The 11879-nt window shown below is 36.2% G+C and overlaps 1 long non-coding RNA gene across 3 annotated transcripts; it reads right to left on the reverse strand.

Annotated features, from left to right (window-relative positions):
• Positions 1–792: 792 nt before the first annotated feature.
• Positions 793–11448, reverse strand: LOC116404752. 3 transcript variants are annotated; one of them, XR_004217811.1, is made up of 8 exons: positions 11168–11448; positions 9473–9593; positions 8485–8584; positions 8324–8379; positions 3722–3856; positions 3525–3585; positions 2956–3048; positions 793–2238 (listed from the first exon to the last, which is right to left on the reverse strand). It is a non-coding gene; the product is annotated as an uncharacterized LOC116404752 (long non-coding RNA). The 3 variants fall into 3 exon arrangements; XR_004217812.1 differs by lacking the exon at positions 11168–11448 and adding an exon at positions 9732–10209; XR_004217810.1 differs by lacking the exon at positions 11168–11448 and adding an exon at positions 9724–10209.
• Positions 11449–11879: the final 431 nt, after the last annotated feature.

Genomic DNA, 11879 nt, shown 5'->3' on the forward strand with positions numbered 1-11879 from the left:
TTTTGTTATAAATAGTGGGAGAGGGGTTGGAGAGAGGTGAAGAATTTTGAGAAAGTTTTCCTTGTAAGGGAACCTTAGGAGAGTCTAACCCTCTCAAAAGGCTAGGGTTACTTGTTACTTGTTACTAAGATCTTCTAATATATATTTCATGTTTGGATGTTTTTTAAGTATTCTTGAGTTCATCTTTTCTTCTTGAGGTAATCCTTATTAGGTGGGATCCTAACAAAATGCACTTTTAATATCAAGCTGATGTAAAAAAGTTGGAAACAAATATTGAACCTCTCCTCTCCTCTCACCCACCCTCTTCTCTCTTCATTCCGGCCACACCTTCTCACGGTGACGTCGACGACAACGCCAAACCCGGGGAGTTACAACTCCATCTTTTTCAGAAATGGAAGTCAAAAGTTGAAAAATGGTAGACACTTTCTACTGTATCTAGTTCGAAAAGGGGAGGTTCAATATTGAAGATGTAGACTTCCAAAAAATCCTCACTTTATCCAAGATCCAATTAGAGTGGTTCATTGATTCAATAGATGTTCTTGTAAAAGAACCAAACTGGAAGTTTTTCAACAAATATGCGAGTGATGAAACCGAAACAACAAAGCTATCCAAATTCTGAACCCCATCTGATTGGTTTCTGAGGTGTGTTGCTCGAAACTTCTCTGGAATACAATCCTTCATCCATCTACTCATGAGAAACCAGACAAGGTTGGGTCTCCTTCCTCAACATGATCAGGTCCTTTTTATTGACTCATAATTACACCTCCTTTTAAAAAATATCAAGCTGATGTAAAGGCCAGTGACTGATTGAAGTTAGTGAAATAAACAACCTCACAAATGTCATTTTTACTACTCGAGAAAAAGTATCAGCATAGTTAACGCCATGTTTGTGCGTAGCCTTTCACTACAAGGTGTACTTTTAATTGAGCGACAAAACCATCAGGATTAACTTTAATTGTAACCACCCATTTGCAACTGATATACTTTTTTCGTGCAGGGAGAGAAACTAAATCCCAAGTACAATTATCATCTAAAGTAATCATCTCCTCCACCATTGCAACACACCAACCAAGATGAGAATAGGCTTAATGATACAAACTCTAATGATGCAATGAAAGAACATGCAGAAGACAACTAATGGTTATATGAAACAGAAGAGGAAATAAGATGAGCACACTTAAGTTTACCTTTACGAAGAGCAATAGGAAGATCATCACTCATTTCTGGATCCAATGACGAAGAAGCCTTAGGGGTAGGGCATGGAATTGAAGAAGGTTATCGTCGATCATAGACTTCAGTGATGGGTTGACAAATAGAAGTAAACACACGTGAAGATGAACCACAAAGAGGATTAGAAGGAGAGATAACATTGTAGATAAAGAAATCATCCTTTGACTCTTGATACTCCCTCGACTCATATTCGAAGAGAAAGAAGGTGAGGAATAAAAGGAGGAATGTTCAAAGAACACGAGAATAACCAAAAAGATATATTTTAAGGTCTTTGGATCCAACTTTGTATGTTGAGGCCGAACGTCTTGGACAAATCAAGTATAACCAATTATTTTGGGTGGAATGAGAAACAAATGTTGTTTGGGGCATAAGATACAAAAAGGTATCTCACCCTTAAAAATGGAAGAGGGCATGCAATTTGTTAAGAAACGGGCTATGGAAACATCAGCCCAAAAAGAAATTGGAAAATTCATTTGAAACATTAGGACTAGTGGTTTAAAAAGGATGACGATTCTTTCATTTTGCAAACCCACTGACTTCATGAAATTAATAAATAGAAGTGTGAAAGTAACATAGACATGAATATATAAGCTAGAGCAAAGGCATGACTACTATACCTGACTACCATTACATAGCGCTAAAAGAAATTGTAATTTTCTTTTTCATTCAATATGTAATTTGACGTAATAGTAATAGTAATTCCTCTTTCAAACAACCATTTTTTTTTTCAACAAAGAGGACAAGGCTTATGATCCCTAAATCGTTAGCAATTAAGATGCAGCAAATAAGGTAGCTAAGATGCAGAAAATAAGAAAACACCCCAAATCACTACAGTGCATAAGAAATCTATCACATAAGCACAAAGATAAATACTGAGAGTATTAGTTGAAACTTAGCAAACACAAACAGAGGTCACCGAGGTAACCACCGAGGTATTCCTATTCCCTGAACTCCAAGGTCACCGAGGCCAAGAATACGACTTCCATCTGTCAAGACAATCATGTCAACCTGTAGTTGGAAGAAGAAAATACAATGAACTTCAAATATGGTGTTGCTGGAAATTAAAAGAGATTTTCATTTTTATTTTGCTCAAAATCAATGCTCTTGAGCTTTTAATGTCTCGAGGAATGTGAAAGTTTCCCAATATATCGTGTATGGAAGTTTAAACTTTTCAAAGAAAACAAGGGTGATCAACATACAAAAGCCTCCTGTGGATAGAAAATTAATCAAACAAAAATTCGATTGTTCTGTAGCAGTTTGACTTTGTTGTTAAGGAAATTAAGAGTGATAAGAAGGCGGGGAGTGACTTTGAGTGGTGGCCATTCGACAGCCAAGCAACTACACTCAAAGTTGAAGGTCGAATAGGCAGCAGGAAGAAACGAAGAAGAAGAAGAAGAAAAGTTTTCGATCTATCAAACATGATCATCATACAATAGACGAAAGTCATTTAAATTATCCAAATATCTTTTGAAGTAATTTTAACATTTTCAAAATAACTCTTAATCATGCTCTAAATATGGAATGAATTGTCTATCCAACTACAAATACAAAAGTTTTTCTAAATCACTCTAACTAATTATACAAATTCCACAACACATAGATCACATGCTTCCCAAGAACCCATAAAATTGTTCAATGCGGCATTTCATCAAACAGTTGGTGGATGGAGACAACAAAAACAAGTGTTTAACAAAATTATCTTAGAAACAAACACATTAATATTACCTGAAGATGGAACTCCAATTGAACAGCCTTGAAAAAGTGATGGAGAAACAAACAGAACATAAAGATTGTGGGACTCCTCAACTCCAATAAATCCTGCAATGGAAAAATGGGTTAGAAGGTGGAAAAGCATAGTAGAGGATTATGATAATGAAAATGGGTAGTAATGTTTTTCAGTAGCTATCTTTTTCTTCTCTTTTTTTTTTTCATGTTGTTGATGGTTGTTCTTGATTGTCTTTATTTATTTTTTTTTTCCTTTTTTGCATTTGGGAAAAAACAGTTTGTTGACTAAGAGGTGATGATGCTGGTGAGGGAATTTATTAAAGTAATGAATACTTTTTGGAGGACTTAAACAAGTAAAAGGACGAAATGAAGCAAGCTCAAGCAACAAATTTTCTGTTAAGTAAGCATAAATATTAACTAGAGGCTTAAATAAAATATTTCACCACCACCACCACAACAACAAAAAGCCCAGATATATCGTCATTGACACAGAAACAGAGCAATATAAGCAAAATACATTACAAGGAAAATATGGAGATAAAAGACATGAAGGTTTCCCTTTCACTTACAAAGAGGATCATTAAGTAACTTCTCGTTGTTAGAACCAATATCTAGCATTACTCGAAGAATCTGTCAATTAAACAAGAGTAAACTTAATGAAAAAGTGTGGTTAAGAAAAGTTGCTAAAAAATGTCACCATTAAATGATATTAGTATTCTTAGATAATCTACAAATTTCATGAAGAAAAGGCAGACTTGAGAGTTACCCCCACTATCAGGAATACTTGCTGAAACGGGAAAAAGATATCGGCAAATTCTAAATACGGCACACTAAAACTCTCACTCTCCTGGTTCTTGCTTAAAATCACATGTACATGTCAATGCTGATAGTGCCTCTTCCACTGAAACAAACAAAATTTCAGTACCAATTAAGATGCAAAAAAATAAGGTATTTATGATGCAGAAAATAAGGAAACACCCCACATCACTACAGTGCATAACAAATCTATCACATAAGCACAAAGATAAATACTGAGAGTATTAGTTGAAACTTAGCAAACACAAAAAGGACATAAGCTTATTCTCAAATTTCAGTACATATACTCATCAAAATTCAGAATCTCACGTCACAAACCCGAGCTTAGTGCTCAAGGGTTGACAGTCATGCCTTTTATGCAAGATCTAAGAAGCTATGATGCTCATTATTGTAATGAAAAACTTTTGAAAAATTTTGAAATTTGGACAAAATTTGAAATCCCCAAGGTTAGACTAAACAAGTGAGTTATTATCCACCCTTCACTTAAAACATTGCTTGGAAGTAGCCCAACATGAGAAGATAAAACAATCTGAATGGGATTTTTCTGATGTATAATGCATATGTTGTTTGTTTTTTTTAGCTCTTAATTGTCTCGTTTTTTTACGTTTTACATTTGCAACTATCTCTTTTGTTTCTTTGGTACGCACACAAGAACCGGTGGGTAACCTTTCTATGGTTCTAGACTTAGTTTCTAAGTTTGACTGCTCCCTTCGGAGTGACAACAAGCCTCGTTTTCCCCCTACTATGGAACGGGGAGGATTCCTCCTCTTTTCAAAGCCCTCGTCAAACTCAATGCTAAGTTTGACTGCTCCCTTCGGAGTGACAACAAGCCTCGTTTTCCCCCTAGTGTGGAACGGGGAGGATTCCTCCTCTTTTCAAAGCCCTCATCAAACTCGATGCTATGTCTAGAACGCTAAGAGTAGGTGGTCTGGTTTTGGTTAGGCCATAAGTGAAGTTTCCCCTCATTTTTTATGGGATTTTTCTGATGTATATTGCATATGTTGTTTGTTTTTTTAAGCTCTTAATTGTGTCACTGTTTTACGTTTTACATTTGCAACTATCTCTTTTGTTTCTTTGGTACGCACACAAGAACCGGTGGGGTAACCTTTCTATGGTTCTAGACTTAGTTTCTAAGTTTGACTGCTCCCTTCGGAGTGACAACAAGCCTCGTTTTCCCCCTACTATGGAACGGGAGGATTCCTCCTCTTTTCAAAGCCCTCGTCAAACTCAATGCTAAGTTTGACTGCTCCCTTCGGAGTGACAACAAGCCTCGTTTTCCCCTAGTGTGGAACGGGGAGGATTCCTCCTCTTTTCAGAGCCCTCATCAAACTCGATGCTATGTCTAGAACGCTAAGAGTAGGTGGTCTGGTTTTGGTTAGGCCATAAGTGAAGTTTCCCCTCATTTTTTATGGGATTTTTCTGATGTATATTGCATATGTTGTTTGTTTTTTTTAGCTCTTAATTGTCTCGCTGTTTTACGTTTTAATTTGCAACTATCTCTTTTGTTTCTTTGGTACGCACACAAGAACCGGTGGGGTAACCTTTCTATGGTTCTAGACTTAGTTTCTAAGTTTGACTGCTCCCTTCGAGTGACAACAAGCCTCGTTTTCCCCCTACTATGGAACGGGGAGGATTCCTCCTCTTTTCAAAGCCCTCGTCAAACTCAATGCTAAGTTTGACTGCTCCCTTCGGAGTGACAACAAGCCTCGTTTTCCCCCTAGTGTGGAACGGGGAGGATTCCTCCTCTTTTCAGAGCCCTCATCAAACTCGATGATGCTATGTGTCTAGAACGCTAAGAGTAGGTGGTCTGGTTTTGGTTTAGGCCATAAGTGAAGTTTCCCCTCATTTTTTATGGGATTTTTCTGATGTATATTGCATATGTTGTTTGTTTTTAGCTCTTAATTGTCTCGGTTGTTACGTTTTACATTTGCAACTATCTCTTTTTTTTCTTTGGTACGCACACACAAGAACCGGTGGGGTAACCTTTCTTTCTATGGTTCTAGACTTAGTTTCTAAGTTTGACTGCTCCCGTTCGAGTGAGTGACAACAAGCCTCTTTTCCCCCTACTATGGAACGGGGAGGATTCCTCCTCTTTTCAAAGCCCTCGTCAAACTCAATGCTAAGTTTGACTGCTCCCTTCGAGTGACAACAAGCCTCGTTTTCCCCCTATTGTGGAACGGGGAGGATTCCTCCTCTTTTCAAAGCCCTCATCAAACTCGATGCTATGTCTAGAACGCTAAGAGTAGGTGGTCTGGTTTTGGTTAGGCCATAAGTGAAGTTTCCCCTCATTTTTATATGGGATTTTTTCTGATGTATATTGCATATGTTGTTTGTTTTTTTTAGCTCTTAATTGTCTCGCTGTTTTACGTTTTACATTTGCAACTATCTCTTTTGTTTCTTTGGTACGCACACAAGAACCGGTGGGTAACCTTTCTATGGTTCTAGACTTAGTTTCTAAGTTTGACTGCTCCCTTCGGAGTGACAACAAGCCTCGTTTTCCCCCTACTATGGAACGGGGAGGATTCCTCCTCTTTTCAAAGCCCTCGTCAAACTCAATGCTAAGTTTGACTGCTCCCTTCGGAGTGACAACAAGCCTCGTTTTCCCCCTAGTGTGGAACGGGGAGGATTCCTCCTCTTTTCAAAGCCCTCATCAAACTCGATGCTATGTCTAGAACGCTAAGAGTAGGTGGTCTGGTTTTGGTTAGGCCATAAGTGAAGTTTCCCTCATTTTTTATGGGATTTTTCTGATGTATATTGCATATGTTGTTTGTTTTTTTAGCTCTTAATTGTGTCACTGTTTACGTTTGCAAGTCTCTCTATTCTTTCTTTTATATGCAATGTGGTAACTAGGTCTTGCTAGAACCGGTGGGCTAACCTTTCTATGGTTCTACACTTAGTTTCTAAGTTTGACTACTCCTTCGAAGTGGCAACAAGTTTTGTTAATGTCCACCCTTTTCTAAAGGGATTCAGTTCATTGTGGCTAGACAAACGGCTCCTAACTCATGTTATTTATTAAAACCATCTCAATTTCTAAAGAGTACCTCCTATCCTTTTTTAACTCTATCTAGGCTAGGTTTGGACTAAGCGCATCATAGGTAAGTCACGGCAAAGCAACAAAGGAAGACAAAGCTAGAAAAGTATCCATGCACTTATTTATTATATACATGCAATCAAGCATTCACAACACACATACCATTTTCTCAATCAAGCATTCACATCTCAACAAGATATCGCTAACATCTCAATAAGATATCGCTAAAAAGGGACGTAAACCAAAAAAGACGGCAGCTTATTCTCAAATTTCAGCACATATAATCATCAACATTCAGAATTTTACATCACAAACCCAAGCTCAGTGGTCAAGGGTTGCCGGTCATGCTTTTTATGCAAGATCTAAGTAAGCTAATAAGGTATAATGCTCCTTATTGTAAGGAAATTTTTTTTAGAAATTTTGAAATTTGGGCAAAACATTTGAACCCCCAAGTTTAGACTAAACATGTAAGCTATTGCCCACCCCCACTTAAAAAATTGCAAGCTTTTGAAAATAAATATAAAGGGAGAAGAATAAGGGGGAACTTTGGACTCCCCTGGAAGGATCGACATCCTTGACTTTGGTTTGAAGCTTGCATGGATAAACCTCTTCATTTCTTTTTCATTGATTAATTATCCTTGTTCCTGAAAATCAAAGGAAATTCTCTCAATTTCATTTATTACTAAAATTAGGATAATTATAGTAACTGTATTTTTAACTCTTTTGGTAGTTTATGTCTTGAGTGTGTTTTCAATGGTATTTCTATATAAAGTACAAAGTTTAGGGGTATTCTGTATAATGGAACCTCTTTAACAAAAAAATAAATAAATTCAAACCCATGAAGTCTAACTAACCGAACACAATTAGATTTCTAGTAGCAGTAATTTACCACAGAAACAGAAATCAAAGGTTAGAAAATAATTTAATGGCATTTCTATAAATTTATCACATGATCTTTCTTCTTTTTTTTCTTTCCTTTTTTGATAGAACTCTAACCATGTAGTTAAGCTTCTACTTGTAGCAGTTAATTAAAATAGAGACAGAAACTATAGATTAACAAACAATTGGAAGGCCTCTCGATCAATTTAATGCACAATAAGTTCATAATTGTGTGTTTTTGGAAGTATGAAAAACGAAAAATCGCTATTTTCGCTAAAGGAGAAACCTCTTCATTCCTCTTTCGTTGATTATTCATCCTTGTTCTTCAAACCTCAAGCCTTAAAATTGAGGAAGTAGAGGAAATTCTCTCAATTTACTTTAAAGGAAGGATCATGTTCTCTCCTACAAAGGGTGTCTTTCTAATTTTCTTAACTTTATGACTTAATACGGTACTGTTGTATAATGCAAATCCATATAGAAGAAACACCATTTATAGCACAGCCAAGGAAAATGAAGATTCAATATAATGTACTGCAATAAAATTAAAATACTAAAGAATGTGCTAGGATGTTAGCGTAAGCAAAAAGTAAAATCAATGGCAAAAGAAGGGAAAAATTGAAGGGCATCAACAAAAAATGTAACCTTTAAGTTGCTATTTCCTTATCTTGTTCCCGCAGAAGATCATCCTTGGCCCAAGCCTGTGAAGAAATTATAGAATAAAAGGGTTAGTGAAGAAAAAAGCAGATCATTACAAAACATTCTTATGTAAGCACATCAAGCATGAGGGGGGAAAAAAAAAACACTGCGTCGTTGTCTAATTTAATTGATTGCAATTCCCTATCTTTATCTTCTATTTCCCTTTCCAGTTTGCGAATAGCCTGGTCTCTTTCACATAGCCTGTTCCTGTACAGCCACAAAATATCTCATTGAAGTATTAAAGTAGTCCGCATCTAAATAGTGATTTGCCTAACTCTTCAAAAAAAATATTAAGATTTGAGTTTTGGCAATATGAACTAGGATCTCCTTTACAACTGTGCTCTAAAGATATTGAAGACAATTTATAGAATAAATCAATCTTATTAATGATAATAATAGAACCAGTAATGAGATTTTAAAGCATATTTCTTTGCACCTCCTTCTTTATCTTCATTTAACTCAGTTATTGTTACTTTGGACGTACTCATTGTTTCTTTCCCATGAAATGTAATGTCTTGTTTTCAAATGTGTAGGATTCTTTTTCGTATTTCATTAAACTGTATATTCTGTTCTCAGGGCCACATCGTCTTGAACAGACCGTGGGCATTTGTGCAGTGGCTGGAAAAGGCTACAATAGAGGGAGAGTGAGAATTTTATGTAAAATCATTGAAGTGTAGAACTCTTAATAAATATTGCTATTTGAATTCTTAAGTATCTAATTCTTTTTGTTTTCTTTTGTTGTAGATATATACTGATGGCATAACCATATCATATATTTTTTAATCCGCTTCCTAATTTATCTGATGGAGGTTATCCACAGCTGCCTTTCCATATTTCTACATCAAACCAGATCAAAATCATAAAATTCTGAGAAAGTTTTTCCCTAAGGAATATGGCCCCATAAATAATATCGATCCAATTGGCAACTCCCTCATCAAAATCGATGCTATGTCTAGAACGCTAAGAGTAGGTGGTCTGGTTTTGGTTAGGCCAAAAGTGAAGTTCCCCCTTTTTTTTTTTTATGACAAATCTTTAATTATCGAAATTCAAATAAAGAATAGGTTTGCTTTCAAGTAATCCTCTGATCAGGTTTACCTCATTAAAGAATTCATCTGCATCTGCCCACTGTCCGCTAACTTCATCGACACATAACCTTTTGTATTATATTATCCCCTTCATCTCCGTCCTTGGATGGCGGCAGCAAGCGCACTACCACCTGAAAATCACAGAAAGTTCACACTAGGCAAAACTTCCAAACTTGAATCTTAAACTAAAACTGTCACTACACCACCGAAATTAAGACAAATAATCCAAAACCCCATAATCATACACAACACGTAAAATACCTTCATACCCGAATCAGACAATCCAGAGATGGAATTCTCAGGAACGGTCTTCATACCTTCCGCTTAAGTGGGTTAGAAGAGGGAGACCTAGGTGGAAGCGGGCTCTTCAACTTAGCCGGCGAGGGTTTGGAATCAAGAACCATGGAGTCGGGATCTGACGGTGACGGTGGAACAAAAGGACTTTGGAAGACGAATTGGGTTTTCGAGGGGTCTGCCGCTCTTGATTCTGGCGCCATTAGGGCTAGGAGAAGATGATGGTGTGGATCGGCAAGATGGGTTACTCACAGAGAGCGAAAGAGAAGGGGAGAGGGGAGAGGAAGTAGAGAGAGTTACCGTTGGAAGAAGGATGGGGAAGAAATTTGACGGGAGAGAGGGTTTTGTATAAAAGGCAATAATAATAATCCATATTCTTTTTAATATTACTTATGAATGAAAATAATTAAAAGTTTAAATAATCCATAAACATATACTTCTTATCGGTTATTAGAATTAAAAAAAAAAAGTCAACAAATAAAATTTATAAAATTATCATACATCAAGAACAAAAAAAATACATTTGTGAAATAAAAAAAAATGTATAAAAGATAAAAAAATGAATCACCTTAATTTTAATAATATTTTATATCTTATCTCGAAAGATATAAAAAATATTAAAATGTATCTATCTCGAAATAGGTTTTCAACTACGTCCCAAGTGGAATAAAAAATTGTTACCAAACTCTTAAATATAGAATTTCATAATCTCTCCATAATTTGTATGTTAGTATGAGTTTGTAGGGTGTGTTTGTCCCATGAAGTTAGAAGTAGTGTATAAAAGTTGAAGTTGTAAAATCCAGTTCTTGTTTGACTTAAATAGTTGGCGGATCATTATTAGAAATTTAATTCTAAGCACTCTACTTGTCCAACATTACAATTTATTCAATTAGATAGTTAAAAAAAATGACGTCACAAGGTTCTTTATTAATGTCCCTACAATTCCTTCTTCCATCTAATGCTACAAATATGAACAATCAGCATTCACGAAAGGACAAAAATTGAACTACATACAGTACAACAAGAAAACAGATAAAGTCAAAGCCAAAGTACATTGTATTGATGCCAAACTTGTTTACGAAGCTCATGAAATAGAAGTTGATGCAGACCATTGGTTGTTTCACACCAACTACTTTTCTATAGAAAAATAGCTTACCCATAAATTAAGAGACAATAACCGAGGAGAGCATAGAAGTTGGAAGGTATTTACATTGTTGTTGATGCAAAGAGATAGTAAGCAGAGGTTGTTAGAGGATGTGGAACTTAAGATCTACAGTATGGTGGATAAATTATTTGGGTCAACAGTAATATTTCAGAGTTTGGAATGGTGAAAAGAGTTTATATACTGTGATATTCCATTCAATGCACTTACCATAAAAACGAGGTAGAAGAAAGAAGAAGAAAGACTAACCTTGAATCATTAGCTTCAAGTGTCTAACAGTAGCAGAGGATGGGCTGGTAGACGACGAACCCTAAGCAAAACCAATGTGGACGACGGTGAGAGATCAGCATGTTGTTGTGAAACAATCGTGAGAGGCAGGGTATCGCAGTCGTCGTGTTGGGTTTCAACGTGGCTTTCGTAGTCGTGCTAGAGCGCACTAGAGAGCAAAATGAATTAGATTGAAAGAGGCCGAAAATGGGGGAAAATATTTAGAGGGAACTTAAATATTTATTTCCCGCTTTTTCTTTGTTGTTCTTTTCCACATCCCATTTAAAATAATGGGCTATTAAAAGTTCATTTTGGTGTAGTGCTATTTGTGTCTCGATCGTCCATTTTCGTTCAAACTACTTTAAAGATACAAGTATGATAACCAACAACACGATCGAAAGAATTGGTCTATGCAACTTCAACCTACGTGGCTTTATCAGGTTCACACACACAATGAGTGACTTCCTTCGTTTGGATCCATTTCGAAAATTATACTCTATGGCCCAAAATGAAAGGCCCATCGTCTATTTACTCAAATCCTAGCAATAATTTATTCTCACTTAAAATTTTAAACGTATATGGAAAGTCCACAATGCTCGACCCAAAATTAACTTATAAAAATACCAAACCATAGTCTTGCCTATTTGGTAGTTAATTTGAGTCTCAAAGCCCGACCCCAATTACAAGAACACTC

Source organism: Cucumis sativus, chromosome 6 (assembly GCF_000004075.3).
Source record: "Cucumis sativus cultivar 9930 chromosome 6, Cucumber_9930_V3, whole genome shotgun sequence".
Taxonomy (NCBI): Eukaryota; Viridiplantae; Streptophyta; class Magnoliopsida; order Cucurbitales; family Cucurbitaceae; genus Cucumis; species Cucumis sativus.